General features: G+C 29.8%; 1 protein-coding gene across 1 annotated transcript in view; it reads left to right on the forward strand.

The window, feature by feature from the left end:
- Window positions 1–5021: 5021 nt before the first annotated feature.
- NPFR (Neuropeptide F receptor) overlaps window positions 5022–16160 on the forward strand; it is a 111775-nt gene continuing 100636 nt past the window's right edge. Inside the window, exon 1 of the mRNA XM_088258698.1 lies at window positions 5022–5400. The gene's annotated coding sequence lies outside the window, so the exon portion shown is untranslated. The remainder of the gene's footprint in view (window positions 5401–16160) is intronic.

Consider the following 16160-nt stretch of genomic DNA (forward strand, 5'->3'; position numbering starts at 1 on the left):
AAAAAATCTCAAACGATTTTACTTGGAAGTATAATATATTGACTTGTTAAAAATTACTAACTTTATTTATGTTTATTTTCTTGCAAAGCAAAAGTGACTTAAATGGCCCTCCTGAAAATTTTATGTTTTGTTAGTTGGTCACTTTCTCCTGTACGACTACGATATAGAACTTCTTAAAATTTCAGTAGTGTGGTTGTCAATCATGGGTAGAATGGGTAAATGTGACACGTGCATAAAGTAATCATTTAAACCAGATTATGACGGTCGTAAGCCCTGTAAATGCCCAGACTTCCATATTCTTCTTCATCTATGTTGAGATGTCAGAAATTAATATCATTTCAGATTATTTAAATAATAAAACACCTATAAAATGACATTAATTGAGTTCTATTTCATTACACACGACTAGTTTCGAAAACTACTGATGTTTTCATCAATAGGTAATCACAAAAACTAACAAGTAAAAAAACATTCAAGTATATATAGAGAAGGGTAGGATAAAAACTAAAGAGGGGAGGTTAAAGGTTATTTTTTAAGACGAAACCCGGTCGCTGGTCAAATAAAAAAGTGGAAAAGCTAAAAATATTGGTTTTAATCTAATAATAAATTAAAAATGCAATTCCATCACGAAGTGTCAGTGGATAATATAAATCTACTAAATATTAAAATAATTGAGATTGTCGAAGGGCTTTTTTTTAAAACAAAAAAGGTCCCGGTACTCCTATAAACTCCCAGAAAAGCTCCTAAAACACACTAATAAAAATATATTAAAATATCATGTAAATATTCATAACAACACCATATTTTTTCATTTTGCAGATTAAGTAAAAACATTTTGTAATTATGTAACCACAAATATTGTTTCGTGTAAATAATTAAAAAAAAAAAAGCTCCGGAACGCAGCACGCCATTCCACCGCGTTACATGAAAAAAACCCTACTTATACGCGTAAGGAAATGAAACAATTACTACAAAAAAACGTCGAAGGAAATCTTAAATACCGGTTTTTAGATGTTAAAAAAAATTACGGAATTTATTTAATTTTTAATGTGACTTAAAATTAATTTTTAAGTACTTGTTTGTATAAATAAAGCTCTTTAAAATTGGAAAGAACAAATACATTAATATTGAGAGCAGATTTTAAAAAAAAATCCAAGACACGTGTAAGATACGTGGTAAGTAACCAAAACGTTCTTACCCTTATCCGCACCCAATGGTGCATTGGGCACTGCATCGTATTGACGCAGTGTTATCTAGATCGTTACTTACATGAAGGTAAAGTGATTACTCGTACGCCTCTGGGACCAGTCCAGATTAATATTAAATAAATATAAGAGTGTAAAATCACTAGTTTTTTATTACTCTCCCCTCCCGGGAATCGAACCTGGGACCTTCAGCATAGTAGCTAAACACGCTAACCATTACACCACGGAGGCGGAAAATGTAAACCAATGTTATAAAGTAGAGAAAATCTTTAAAAAAAGTTGAATAAAATTAAAAAAAATGAAAAACCCTGAAATTCATATCAATCCACTTCTGACATTTGATCTGTGGTTCTCAATCGGTTTCCGCAAATAGCACTCATTTTAAATATCCACCGCAAGGAATGGACTGGACTGTTTATTGCGACTAGAATAAATAAATAATACTCTCGGGTTGTGTATGTGGAAGCTGAAACTGTTTTCGCAACGAAGGAAAAGTCGTTAAAATGAAAAGAGAACCGTCTTATAAACAGAAATTGTGAAAAGAAAATAATTTTCGGAAAACCACTGCGAAGTAAATAATAAAAGATTTATAAATTTGAAAATAAACCGAAATGTATGCAAAGACGAGTTGATTAATGATATAAATAGAATCTGATCGGTGCGTATCTATTTAAAGGAAAGACTTACATATAAAACTCTCATTTGATGCAATAATGACATATCGCTCACTCCTTTCAACAAAGTCATAAATCAAAAAGCTTGATTTGTCAGGAGATCGTTTTATGTAATAAAAATAATTATCAAGCCACTTTTTAAACTTTTTACAGTACAACACATCTTCTTAGGTAAAACATAAATGTTTTACCCCATTTAAAAAATATTTAACATGTAAAAAATAATTAAACAATACCTTTTCTTTAAAATGCAAAAACAACACTTTCTGCCCAGTAGCGGGTAAATATAAAGGTAAAAATTAGCCGCTTTTGCTGGGATATTGTACATATTCTGGGCATTACAAAAACACGAACAACTGAAAATTGACGATTTTTGATATATGACGTTGTTGAAAGGAGTGAGCGATATAGAATTAATAAATTCGTAATCTAAAAATTTGTTTTGTAATATACTATTTTCCTTTCGCAGTAAAATAAGTAATTAAAATTTTTAAAGTGCGTAACAATAGATGTTCCATGTGAAGTTGTTGTGATTCAAGAAAAATGTTTCGAAATTGGTTCAAATATACAGAAATTCCAAAAATTTGAGTAGTATGGTTGTCAATCATGGGTAGAATTGATGAATGTTACACGTGTGTAAACCCACGGTCGAAAGTCCCCTAAATGCCCAGACCATTTTCTTCTTCATCTACGATGAGACGTCAAAAAATCATACGAAGTAATTTGGCCTTAAGAAATGAAAATGTTCTAGGTAACCCCAAATTGGTTAAACTTAAAAGAAAAAAATACAAGAGAGGAAAAAAGAACAAAGCAATTTAAAAATAAATTCAATTTACTGCTTCTGGTAAGATGGATATTTAAAGTTATTATTTTTTAAATTATATTTTTTATGAAAATAACAAGCCGTGGTTGTTAAATTAATTTATTCATAAGAAATAGAGGTAAAAAAATTCCTCGACTTCTTTTGAGAAGGACATTTAGAAGAGAAACAAAATAAATATGGCATACAGGTGATAAAACATACTCCAATAGGAACATTTTTAAAGTAACAAATTTCAAAGCATCAATTTATATATATTGTTTTGTCGAAAAGAGACGAACATAATAAACAACAAGGAATAAATTTATTTCATCCTAAATATTCATTTTTAAATCATAAAAAAAACTTCCATCATTTATTAATTTGGCATTAACAGCATTTCGAGTGTGTCCAAATACTAGTTCACAAATCTGAATTACCTCCAATTATAGGAGTATTTTTTATTTTATTTTTTGACATCTCAACAAAGATCACTTAAACCAGCCTATCACAGTCGTAAGCCCCGTAAATGCCCAAGCTTTCATATTTATTTTTATCTACGTTGAGATGCCAAAAAATAATTCGGCATTAATTTTATAAAACAAACACGATAATTTAAATATTAAAATCACACATATAACACCATTATTTAGTAAACACGACTAGTTTTGAGAACAACAGGTGTTCTCATCAACAGGTAGAAAAACGAAAAAAAACTGAACCAATAGTAGATATTATGAGAATATAATTAGTTTTCAAAACAAGTTATAATAGAACATAAATAAACTCAAAAGCCTATCATTTTTATATATTTGTAAATTATTGTTTTTATATATCGCTCACTCCTTTCAAGAACGTCATAAATAAAAAAAAACTTGATTTTTCAGGAGAACGTTTTAAAAGTTTGAAAATATAATATAATGTATTAAAAATAGATATCAAGCCACCTATTGAACTTTTTACTATGCAAAACATCTTTTTAGGTAATACTTGAAGGTTTTTTCTCCATTTGAAAAATATTTATATTATCAAAAAAATTAATTAAACAATACCTTTTCTTAAAAATGCAAAAACAACACTTTCTGCCCTATAGCGGGTAAATATTAAGTTAAAAATATGCCGCTTTTGCTGGGATACAGTACATTTTCTGGGCTTTTCGAAAACATGCACAACTGAAAATTGACGATTTTTGATTTATGACGTTCTTGAAAGGAGTGAACGATATGTTTAGAGGTACCTTTAACATATGTGTAAATATCTGTATTGATTATAAGGTATATGTTATATGAACACTTACTACTTTCTTTTGTATCGAGTTTTATACTTGTAAAAAAAATAGTATACATTACCTAAAACATTTTTCCATTATATTCAATGATGCATTTGTACGATTTTATAAAATGCGTATGCTCTACCTATTCTCGAAGATTAACTGTTGTGGTCACATCAGTAAAATTTGGACATTCACATTATAAGTTTTTAAAAAATTAAGTCTTAGTATAAGTATACCCATAAAAAAAATTGATAGTCAAATCCGAATATCGATATTCAATACAAAATACTCAATTTATTTGTGAATCTAAAAACTAAAAGGTGCGATTGAAGACAAAAATTCCAATTTTTAAATTTGATTACCAAAAGAAATAAAAATCATATGAAAAACCTTTAAAATATATTATTTATCGTATTATAAACTAAATTTGACTGATTTTAAACACCATCAAATACTATAATGAAATATTTGAGTGTTATATTGGATTTAAAATTAACCTCAAATACAAATTTTGAACATGTTTATACAAAAAAAAACTTATTAGATTAAGAAATAAGTTAAATAAAAATACTGCAGAACTCATTTATAAAACAATCGTTATTACACATATAGATTACCGCTCAACAATATTATTTTTGGAAAATGAAAAAAATATTAATAAATCAAAAATTATGCAAAATAAAATGATGAGAATAGTGTTCTATAGAAAAAAACGAGAGAAAAACTCAACTGGTTATCTATAAAAAAAGACTAAAATTAAATATGCTGATCTTTATACATATAAATTTTAAATGATGTAAATTAAATGTAAATAATAGTTTAAATAAATGTAGTATTAACTTATTAAAGAAATAAAAATAAATAATCCAATACCGCTGTAATCAGATGGAAAATGCAGCAGTTCCGTTCGCTTTTGTATCGGCGTCGCGGCGTCGAGATGGATGCGTTCATTCGGTACTGAACCGACGTCGGCGACGGTTGTGCCAACCCAATCTCAGAGCGAGTTTGTAAAGCGTCGCGTATACTACTTCGAAAAGTATCCACTCGATTTTTCCTGAAACTCTTCAGATTTCATGACAAATCATTTTCAGCGACTGAAAATGCATTCTGACATTGTATTTTTTATGACGTAATAAACGTAGTGTTTCGAATTCAATAAAACTAAATACATTTAAAAAAACTTATTTGAAAAAAAATGTAAATTGGTTTTTATGAAAAAAAAGTTCGACCAAAAACAATGTAAAAGTATCATTAATTTTATATGTACTAAAAAAATAAACAATTAAGTCTCGTAAAAAGTTTTTGTTTCGAATTTGTAAAATACGAATTAAAAATGTTATTGACAGTTTTGAAGTAATAATAAATTATAAATAAATTAAATCAATAAAATTAGTAACATTTTCCTAAAATGTGTTTTTAATTCTGTTTAAAGTGAAGAAAATCAATAAGGTAAGATTTTTTTATTAATATTAATTTCTTATGGATTAAAAAGCAACTTTTACATATCGCTCACTCTTTTCAACAACATCAAATATCAAAAAACTTGATTTTTTAGGAGATCGTTTTTAAGGTTTAAGAATAAAATAAAATGTTTTAAAAATAAATATCAAGCCACTTATGAACTTTTTTCTATGCAACAGATCTTTTGAGGTAAAACCAGAAGGTTTTACCTCTATTTGAAAAATATTTAGTATATTTAAAAAAATAATTAAACAACACTTTTTCTTCAAAATGCAGAAACAACACTCCTGTCCTGTAGCGGGTAAATATTTAGTAAAAAATATGCTACTTTTGCTAGGATAAAGTACATTTTCTGGACATTTTGAAAACATGCACAAATGAAAATTGATGATTTTTGATTTATGACGTTGCTGAAAAGAGTGAGTTAAATAGTCTTTTAATTCAATTATAGCAAGAAATGTATACCGAAAACAAAAATAAACACATCTCTATAAATTTAATAGGTTTGTCAATATCAATTTTCATTATTAACACCAGTTTATGATACGTTCAAGGCATTTTTACGACCTAAAGATAATGGATTCAGTGAAAATATGGATTTTTCTTGTATGGTCTAGCATAAAAATCTGTTAAAGTTAGTAAAACCATTTAACGATTATTTTTGATACAGAGCTAAAATAAAGCTTTGGGGAATAGAAAATAAAAAGTTGTGGAAATAATTTCGAAAGCTTTCAGAATCGTTTTGCTAACATTCTGTAATGAAGGATCAGTATTTATTTGCACATTTTAAAAGAAAATATTCGTCATTATAAATAAAAGTATAAAAGTTAATTTATTCAAAATGGTTTTAAATGAAATACGATTTGAAATATGAGCGACAGGTAAAACCATTCTTATGTTTGAAAAACTGATTTTTATGGAAAATAAAAATTTCATTTAAAATGTAATATGCGTTCAAGGTACCAATTGCTTTACAATTTCGGAAAAAACATACAACATTTTATTTTCTTTGTATTCAGTCGCATTCAAATGCGACTGAATTATATAAACTTGAAAAAGGGTTATCGCTTATTTGAAATCAGTTAATGGTTTTGTCTTTTGAGTACTTCTTCTGTAAACTCAAAACAAATGGATTAATTTGTAAATTTGCAGTAGAATTAATGATATTTTTACCATAAATAAACTCTAATCAAATATTTGCAAATTGTTAAATGTGAAGGGTCATTTTTTATTTCCCATAAAAAGTATAATAAACTGAACAATAAATAACGGGAAGTGTTTTGAAATAGTGCCTAAATTTTATGTTTTATGAATAATATGAATATAATTGAATTGTCCATTTAAGGTATTCGTGTACTTAAAAATGTAAATTGAATGAAGGGGTTGTTTTTTCTTGTTTTCTTTTTAATTCGTTATTATTATTTTTAAATTCAACATTTGACATAAAATTTTAAACATTGTTACAGTGTGTCTCAACTATATTACCTTGAAATTTCTACTCGAGAGTCCGTCGCACCAATAACGGGAATACATCCCAATGACTCTACATTTAGCGACGCATTTAAAATAAAAACACGAATAAGGAGTCAAACTAGCTTACAAATCATCACTCCGCTTTCTCGCAAGGGTAGGCAGAGAGGCAAAAACGCCACACCAATCTGTCTTTGCAAATGACTTCGCCTCTTCCACATTCAATCGTCTCCTTTTTTTAGGGATCAACTGTATTAATTTTTTATGACCTATACACATCAACTATCATTTACAAGACACATAAACTTAATATGCTTTAAATCCTTTTTCACAATTGGCAAGAAGAATTTTCTAAGGTAACTAATAAATATTTAAAAATAAAAGGATCTTCTTAAATGTGCATACCCGGCTCGATTATTCCGACTGAATATTACTTCGTCTTCTTCTGTTCCTATTTCCAACAACATTCGTGAGTTAGGGAGGATTAAGGAATATTACATAAAAAGTGTCCGATGTGTGATAGATGTTTGAATAGTGAAATAAGGAAGGAATGCAAAGCTGAGACAAGCATTATCGATAAAATTAAGAAAGGTGTGTTGAGATGGTTTAGACATGTAGAACGAATGAGTGAGGAAAGAACGGTAAAACAAATTAATGAGGTGAATTTAATTGGAAAAAGAAGCAGAGGAAGACCGAGAAAAACTTGGCACGGTCAGGTATGCCAAATACTTGAAAGTGGTCAGGTTAGGAGTCGAGACAGTCGGCGGGTATGTATGAGGAGATGCATGTACGTGGAAAACGCGAAGAATGTTTGCAAAGACTGTTTGAATGTTTGCAGTTGTGTGGCGTTCTATTCTCTCTGCCTACCCCTGCGGGAAACAGCGTGATGGTTAGTTAGTTAGTAAGTTAGTGTACTTTGTACTATATACATCTCACGAATGTGTGTCTTCCTGAGTATTGTGTCCCACGAAGGGTTAATAAAGTCATATTATTTTTTGACATCTCATCAAAGATGAAGAAGAATATGGAAGTCAGGGCATTTACGGGGCTGACGACCGTCATAGGTTGGTTTAAGTGATCACTTTACACATGTGTAACGTTCACCAATTCTACCCATTATTGACAACAACACTACTCAAATTCTTGGATGCTCTATATATATGAACCAATTTAGAAACCTCGTTTTTAGTAAAGTTCTAGTGATTCAAGAACTAAATTGGTTCATATAATATATCAAGAACATTTTAGTAGTGTGGATGTCAATAATGGGTAGAATTGGTTAATTCACCGTGTGTTAAGTGATCACTTAAACCAGCCTATGACGGTCGTCAACCCCGTAAATGCCGAGACTTCCATATTCTTCTTCAACTTTGATGAGATGTCAAAAAATAATCTGAAAATAACACCTGTAATTGGAGATAATCCAAATTTTGTGAACAAGTATTTGGACACACTCAAAATGTTGTGGTTATACAAGTGTTAAATTTTTTTATAAATAGTCTAAAAAATATTTATGAATACCAGTATTTTTGTAAAGTATTAAAGCGATTAAATTTACTTTCATGTTTTACTAGTGGAGTATTAAGTTCTGTATTTTTTGAGTAATTTAAATCTATAATTTAATATAACATAAAGAGTGTACTTTTTACTATATACATCTTTTGAATGTGTGTCTTCCTGAGTATTGTATTCCACGAAGGGTTAAAAAGGTTTTTTTTTAAAAATATAAAATCACCCTAATAGTTAAAGCAATTTCCTTGATCTTATCAATAAAACTGCTATTAGATGGTAACCCTGATTACAATACGATTGAAGAAATGATGGCTTTCAACGCAATCTTCGTAACTGCCGCATTTGAACAGCATTTAACCCAGTTTTATCAATCTGCTACCGTCTATCCGGTATCAAACGATATCCATTTATAATGCCTCCGTGGTGTAATGGTCAGCATGTTTAGCTACCGTGCTGGAGGTCCCGGGTTCGATCCCCAAGGGGGGTGAAAATAAATATTAGTGATAATTAAATAATATATTAAAATGTAACTTTATTTTAAAATCAGTATAAATATTTTATTATAACTTAATTATAATGTCTACCGGTTTTGAAGCTAACCGCTTCTTTATCAAGACTGATTAATACTGATTAATCAGTCTTGATAAAGAAGCGGTTAGCTTCGAAACCGGTAGACATTATAATTTAGTTATAATAAAATATTTATAGTGATTTTAAAATCAAGTTGCATTTTAATTATAATATGGAAAATCACAGAGTTAGAGCTTTAAATATAAATTAAAAAAAATATAAATATTAGTGATTTAACACTGTAATATTTATTTAATATTACCCTGGACTGATTCCTGAAGCGCATGAGTGATCACCTTGCCTTCATGCAAGTAATTATCAAGATAACACTGCGTCAATTCGATAAAGTGCCCTATGCACCGTTGGATGCGGATACGGGTTAAAAGTAATAATCCATTTATAATCTTTAGAGCACCGACGAGATCGGGCAATTGTTCAATATATGACGTATTATTCGAGTATTTTCCTTCTTAAATTCTTCAATTTTAATGCCTCTTGCTTACTGACGATGCTGTGTATAAAGCTGAAATCTCGAGTTTGTCTCAAGCGTTCAAAACAGAATCCGTTCAGCCGCGGTCATGAATATTTTTTTTGTTTGTAAGAATATGCATTTAATATTTATTAAAAATTTACAACCTTTCAACTACTCTTTTCTTTTCAAAACAATGTAATTATTTCGAAGAAAAACTTATTTTTCAATGCAAAAATGGCGTTTTAAGAAAAACATTAATTAACGTAAAATGTTACCTGGATTTAAAGAAAATTTGAATATATTTTAATATTAAAAAAAATATTACCTTTCAATAAAACTTTTCTTTACAAAACCATGTAATTATTTCGGAGAAAAACTTTTTTTCACTGCAAAAACGGTGTTTTAAAAAAAAGATCAATGACGTATAATGTAACCTGGATTTAGAGAAAATTAAGCTGCAACTTAACGAATATCGGGCCTTTAGCAACATGGTAATTGAACGGTAGCCAAACATCCTAATCACCATACTGCGGAGATGGACCAGAAAAACTACAATTTAAAAAAAAATCTCTCAAATAAAGACAAGTATTTTTTAACTATATATGAACGGTTTGGTTTGGTTTGGACGTGTAGAACGAATGAGTAAGGAAAGAAGGGTAAAATAAATTTATAAGTAAGTGGAAAAAAGAGCATAGGAAAACCGAGAAAAACATGCCACGATCAGGTATGCCAAATACTTGAAAGTGGTCAGGTTAGGAGTCGTAACGATCGGCGGGTATGTATGAGGAGATGCATGAACGTAGAAGAGGCGAAGAATGTTTGCAAAGACATAGTGGTGTGGCGTTCTATTCTCTCTGCCTACCCCAGCGGGGAAGCGGCGTGATGGTTAGTTAGTTAGTTAGTTATTTTAAAACTATGATTACAACAAAAAAATCAATTATTTTGACATAAATCCATAATCAAAAATTGAAGTGATGCGATATCCAAGGTGTCGTTATGTGGGAATAAAAACAAAGAAGATAATGGTATGCAAATGTGAGGAGAATCATCGAGACTCCCCAATATTGCAATGCTCGTCCAACTCCAAGGTAGATTACATCCGAGTAGACCACTAAAAAATGGATTGACAGCTAGGAATCAACATCGCAGGAGGCTTATCCCTCTGATATACAGGCTACAAGGCCTACACCATGCAGAAAAAGAAAAAGAAGAAACAATAATTTTATGAAATATATACATGCATATGAACACACACACACACACACACACAAAACAAACGAAATAATGTATTTTTTTTTTAATTATACAATTTTAATGAAATAAGAAAATTAGTAAAACGCAGAGGGTTCCAAAGTTTTCATTCACTTAACTTAAAGTTAGTAAAGTAAGAAAAAAGGTCGCTAAAAATTTAACATCAACTCAGATAATGGAGAAAAATAAAACTAAATTGGTATGTGGAAAAATCCAACATTCTAAAGAAAATGCTATCACAAAACGAGGAAAGGCTATATTATACGTACATAATAAAATTACAAGGAACATTCAATGAATATTTTCGTATGTTTTTATTGCCTCGCGAATAAATAAGGATTTGAATGAAAAGTTCAACGAGAAATGGGAAAAAATACTACTTGGATTATTTAGGAATTCCAAAAAGTGAAATAATAAAAATATTTCAAGAGATTTGTTTTTTTTTTACTAAAGCGAAATCCTTCATTACCATTTCGTAAAAAAATGATAGATAACTAACTAACCAACTAAATTATTTTTTGACATCTCATCAAAGATGAAGAAGAATATGGAAGTCTGGGCATTTACGGGGCTGACGACCGTCATAGGCTAGTTTAAATGATCACTTTACACAGGTGTAACATTCACCAATTCTACCCATTATTGACAACCACACACCAGTAGTGTGGTTGTCAATAATGGGTAGAATTGGTGAATGTTACACGTGTGTAAAGTGATCACTTAAACCAGCCTATGACGGTCGTCAGCCCCGTAAATGCCCAGACTTCCATATTCTTCTTCATCTTTGATGAGATGTCAAAAAATAATGTGAAAATAACTCCTGTAATTGGAGATAATGATGTTGTGAACAAGTATTTGGACACACTCAAAATGTTGTTAACCAACTAAACATCACGTCACTTGCCCACAGGGGTAGTGTAATAGTAGGTATTATACAATGCCACACCAATTTTTATTTGCTAACAATCATTGCCTCTTTCACATTCATGCATTTTCTCATACTCGACGATTATTTCGACTCCTGACCCGATCGCTTTCAAGTATTCTCATTTAAAAGCTTCTTTTATCTCATTGTAAATGTCTCAAGTGAATTCAAGCAATTTTCATCATGTTTTGAATTCGAACAATTTAAATAGAAGTTCCAAAAATTTAAGTAGTGATATTCACCAATTCTACCAATCATGGGTAGAATTGGTGAATATTAAGCGTGTGTAAATTAATCACTTAAACCAGTCTATGACGGTCGTCAGCTCCGTAAATGCCTAGACTTCCATATTCTTCTTCATGTATGTTGAGATATAAAAAAAACAGTACAATTAGAAAAGTATTAACGATAATTTACACATTCAAAATATTAAAATTAATCCTCATTTTTCATTTGAAAAGCTTTGAAATTAAGCTTAGTTATTATAAATTAAAATTTAGAAAAATAAAATAAAATGGAATATTTTCATTTAAATATCAACAACCTCAAATATTAGTTTTCTACGAACTTTTTAAACCTTCTTCACGCTATAAAAGATAAGTGTTTACGTGAGTATTGATTTAAATATATGTATTTCCCGAGTAATGCCAGTGTCTGGATGTTGCTGCCTTTGATCAGTAGACGGGATGTGTAATGAAATGAGCATAAATATATAGGCATATCTTGCTGGAGGCTACCCATTGAGAGCAAAATGAGTTTTACGTCCAATCACCAATGATATTGTATCATATTTCGTCTCATATCACATTTTCGATGTGATGCTGTTAGAAAAATAGGAATATATGTACGTAATATGATATTTATTCTCTGCTGGAAAATGCGTAAGTGTTTTTGTAAAAAAAGGGTCACTACGCCAACGTCCAGTGTATCATTTTACTCTAGAGTGTAGTGTAGTGACTATGTAAAATTATACACTGGAGTTTTTTTCTTACTAAAAATATACACTTATCTTGTTTGGTAACTTCGCCTAACATAGTCCAGTGTATAATTTTATTTGGTTACTACGTTTACCAAAATCCAGTGTATAATTTTATTTGATCACTACGATAACCAAAGTCCAGTGTAAAATTTTATTTAGTAGCTACATACGTCTAACATGGTCCAGTGAATAATTTTATTTGGTGATTACGCTTAAGATAGTCCAACCTACAATTTGATTAGTTTATTATGCCTACCAAAGTCCGCTGCAAAATTTTATTAAGTCATTACGCCTCACATGATCCACCGTACAGTTGAATCTAACACAGTGATTACGTCTAACGAAGTCCACTGAATTTTTTATTTAGTTATTATGTCTAAAATAGTCCACTGTACAATTTTATTAAGTCGTTCTGCCTGATCTAGTCCAGTGAATAATTTTATCAACAACGAAAATTAATTTTACGGTAAATAATTATAAAATTAAACTAATGAGGGTGCTCAACAACATTTCTCAACACAGGTCCCTCAAAATCATTATATAGAAATCAATGTATGTACAAGGCTTGCGACCCTGTTGGGTTAAAGACTAGTTTAAATTATTATTTTATAGACTGTGTAACATTCACCATGTTAACCATAAAAACAATATCCTTCTCAATCGTCTTCGGCCCTATGTTCTGCCTCCCAATATGATTACTAATTCAATAAATGAAATAAATCCTTTATAATATAATAACGTAAAACTTACTATTGATACAACCCTTTTTTTGACAGCTTCAAACCGCATATTAAAAAAAATAATCACAGACTCTTAACGTTTTTATAAACAATAACTATCTACGTTTTGATTGCTGCTTTTTTCGACGAATTTAAAATGAACCCCAAACTGTTAATCATTTATTGTAAAAAATGTTTTTCGACAAAGTTTTTAATGAAAAATTCCAGATTAGTTGAAATTTGTTTAATTTTTTACTGAAATAACGAGAAGTAAACCGTAGAGACAAATTTTGACACTATTTTTTAGCTTATTTATTTCACACAGGCGGAAGCGTAACACAATGCAGTATTGAAGCTTTTAAAAATCATTTCACAAAGCTGGATTTTCAGTTACTGAAAACAATTTATAGTCCTTCTGCGAGTAGTAATCGGGACAAACACGTTTTAGTTTATGTATTATACTTTGTGTTCATTCGATCGTACCATCAGGAATTTCAATATAACCGGGTGACTTGCCTTTCGATTTATGGTTATGGGTTTTAGCTTAAGGTTAAAAGGCGTATGCAACAAACTGCTGTCTTTTCAAGGTCCACAGATTGTGACGAAGGTCAGTAATTCTATAAAATGTAAGAGTTTTTAAAGTTGCTACATTCTTTCTACAGACTGTCAATTTGACAGTTGACAATTGATTTCGTAAAAAATTTATTTTAATAATCTGATATATATAGCTAACAATCAAATAAACTTAAGTCGAAGTCCCATTTTTAATATTTCTCCCATAAAATCAAACCCAACCTAAACAGAGTAATCCCCTTTCTTGCTCTTACCCCTCCTTAAAACACCATTACCCCCACCCCTATCTTTTAGAAACTCAACCATTTGTACACTGTTTCTTTAAATATATATTTGTTTATATATAAAGAAACAGTTATATAAATTAAACCCTGAAGAGGGCAACAGGTTGTTGCCGAAACTAGTTGGTTAATTAAAATGTGAGTAGATCAAAACACAAAATATTTTTATTTCTCGAAATAATATATCAATATGATCCACAAAGTTAATGCTTTCAACATTAAAAACACAATCTGATATATTACCAAACCATAATATTAAACAATGCTTTTCATATACAAAATAAATCCATTTATCAATCAACCATTAAAAATTATCAGCGGGCATATATGAGGAAATTTATAAATCTGAAAGAAATCTAAAAATGTTTGCAAAGTCAGATTTGTGTGGCTTTCTATTCTCTTTGCTTTGCCTTGCAAAAAGCGGCGTCATGAGTTTTTATGACTTTTATTATATCCATGGAAGTATTTTAAAATATTGGTATATTTCCAATTCAATCAACCAAAAAAAGAGAGAATCCTACACATGTATTCCTATTAAAATTGACTCCTGAATGTACATTAAAATAGGGCAGAATTTAAATAATCATGAAAATACATGAATTGATTTTATTCCTGGAACGAGCGTTTAACAAGAAATTTAATTATCTGGAATATTCGATCATATGGCTTACTTCACTGTTCTCTTAACGTCTTCAATTATATCAGAACGTAGATTGTCATAATTGTTCTTAACAATTGAATACGTTATTTTAGGTTATTTCCTGTTATATTTGAGATAATAACGTTTCGGCACTATTGTAATAGCCTTCATCAGGGCGTCGCACTGTGGAGTGTGCGAAATTATTCTATGAAATTTTATGGCAAAAAATGTTTTGAAAGTGAAAAAAATCATTTTTTGATATTTGTACTCTTAATTTAACGCTTATACAACACTTCATAGTGTAATTTATGTTCTTTGATTTGAAAACAGCATTGACGCGTCGATGCTGAATTACTAAAATTATTAAATGAAAATACATCAAACCAATGATAAATGAGGCCAAAATATATAAATTGAGTCAACAAAACATCTTTTGATAAATAAGTATTGCATAATATCCTAATATTGCATAGGGTACTGCATTGTATGAGCGCAGTGTTATTTTGATCGTCAATTACATGAAGGAGAGGTGATCAGACGTTAGTAAGAAATAGTGGTATTTACCAAGTAAAATAAAAAAAAAATACAATATTTATTTCAGATGTGATGATAAAATTATGATTTTGAATCGTTCACATAACTTAAGAAATTTTAATTGTATCATTTCAGATTATGGGTGGAATTAAAAATGTAACCTAGTGTACAAAATGTTCATTTAAACCATCCAATGGAAATCGGAAGTCAATCCTTGTAAATACCAATACTTCCATATTCCTAACTTAATATACCATTTCATATTATTTTTTGACATCTCATCAAAGACGAAGAATAATATGGAAGTCTGGGCATTTACGAAGCTGACAACCGTCATAGGCAGGTTTAAGTGATCACTTTTTATACACATGTAACATTCACCAATTCTACCCATTTAAAAAAATATTGGACAGCTTTGCATTTAGTAAAATTATATATTAAAGAAATAGTTACATTAAAAAAAAGCTAATTACACAATTCCACATTTATGTTAAAATAACGATAAAAAATAAAATAAAAAAGTGGGAGTGTGTGTGTGTGAGGAAGGGAGTAAAAGGGTGAGGGTATGGTGTAAATAATGGATTTTGCAAGAAGGAGAATTATTATTGACAACCACAATACTCAAATTCTTGGAAGTTCTATATATTTGAACTAATTTTGAAACATTATTTTAAATGCCCAGAGTTCCATGTTCTTCTTCATCTTTGATGAGATGTCAAAAAATATTATGAAGATAACTCCTGTAATTGGAGAAAATCCAAATTTTGTGAACAAGTAATTGGAAACACTCAAAATGTTGCAAATACCATTTCATATTAGTAA

The sequence above is a fragment of the Brachycentrus maculatus genome, unplaced genomic scaffold, assembly GCF_059751285.1.
Source record: "Brachycentrus maculatus isolate JH-2025_06_01 unplaced genomic scaffold, ASM5975128v1 h1tg000102l, whole genome shotgun sequence".
NCBI lineage: Eukaryota > Metazoa > Arthropoda > Insecta > Trichoptera > Brachycentridae > Brachycentrus > Brachycentrus maculatus.